Source organism: Branchiostoma floridae, chromosome 1 (genome assembly GCF_000003815.2).
Source record: "Branchiostoma floridae strain S238N-H82 chromosome 1, Bfl_VNyyK, whole genome shotgun sequence".
In the NCBI taxonomy this organism is placed as follows: Eukaryota; Metazoa; Chordata; class Leptocardii; order Amphioxiformes; family Branchiostomatidae; genus Branchiostoma; species Branchiostoma floridae.
In genome coordinates this window covers 34,075,972-34,077,722 of record NC_049979.1, presented here as the reverse complement: position 1 = coordinate 34,077,722, position 1,751 = coordinate 34,075,972, and positions in this window count along the sequence as shown.

The window sequence follows — 1,751 nt, the reverse complement described above, 5'->3', positions numbered from 1 at the left end:
AGTATATTTCGAATGAAAAGGACGGCTGTCATCATCATCATCAGTACCATATCAGAGTTACCCTTCATTTATTAGATAACCGAGTTTAAGTATAATGGAGGCGAACCCCTTTCTGACTGTTACGCACATAGAAGACTTATGTTGGATGAAAATTGCCAGATGAAATACAAAACAAGGATTGCTATCCATAGAAACCTGGCGACATTCTACCACCAGTCCCAATCCCTTGCCCCAGCATTATCAGACTGAGTGTCATCCTGCAAGATGACAACTGTGGACTATTTAAGGGTGAAGGAATAGTAGTACTGGAGACGAAATAGTCTTCCAGCAGCCCCGACCTCAACCGGGTCAGCTTGGGGAGGTGTGCATGTGAGGATGACCAACACAAACACCACTGGTCTACCTTCAAAGATTCCTGGTGGGTGACTGGGACGCTACTTCACACCGTCCTGCAACACCGTGCGTGTAACAAAATGTGAGACAGGCATTATGTTGAGGTGCTAGACTTTGTTGACAGTGTGCGGCATAGCATATCAATCAATATTATCACCGTCACTATCACTGAGGAGGTTCCTTAACACATTTAATTTTTCTATGAATAAAGAGTGACATTTTGAGCAAAGTAGATTTGCCCACAAGACAACACAACTTTTCTCAACACATTAAATTTCACTCATTGTTAGAAGAAACACTTTACGGGTCATTACGCAATGTAGCCTTCTGTTGGTGACCGATGTTATCGTGAAATGTCAGTGCGCACCGAGCTGTTCGCATGGCTGAATTACCACATGACCCCGTGACCCAGTCTACGTTTAGAGACACTTTCGCCTAAAATAATAGCTGCTAATAAACTTACTGCTGTTGTGTTATTAGGACGTTAATATGTATAATCATAATTTCTTGAAAGTGTCTAGATTTACAGCAATTTGACAGCTTAAATCGCAAAAATTAGCCTTAAGTTATGATTTTAGATCAGATGACTGGGCGTGGTGTAACTTCATAATGACACTATTGTCTGCAATGAGGCAGCGTCACAGCAAAGTTAAAGGCCACCAACCGTCACATTACAGTAGTTTTTCTGCACTTCGCCACGTAGCACACTGCTACGCGATCCTCAGATGTTTGGAATATTTAGCTGTTTTACAAGGTGGGTTCTTGTCATTTTCCTTTACATCTTGATCACAGAAAAGCACAGGATCAACAACATAGCTTTTTAATGTGTGTTAAAAACTTCAATTCGTGCTGTAATCTGTTCACTCGATTAACAGATTTCCTGTCTACTACATCGTCAATTTACAACAATAAACTCTGAAGCACCGTCCTGCTTTGAACATCGATTTACGATGCTGAACGTACTAATAGTGAACGATATATACTGATACAGAAAAGTTTAAGTGTAGGTTATATTAGGTAATTTTTAAAAACGGTCTCTTTGGCAGTCCCGTCCTTTGTTGGCTTACGACGGTAAACTAAAATTAAGAAACGTACTTTTTTGTCAATTTACGACGCTGAGCAAGTTTAAACAATGTATAACTAGTCTGCCATGTTCAGTCACGGTGACGGGAGGGTGTGTGTTACTAGCCTAGCCTAATCACATCACATTTAGATTTAAGGGAAATGGCGGACTTTGAAAGACAAGCTATCATATACTTTCGTCCCTGACCGCATTTACTATAAGTCCTTACTAGTCAACCCCTGTACCTAGTGTTGTTTTCCAGTTAAGGCTATCTTAGGCACTTTAAAAAAACCCA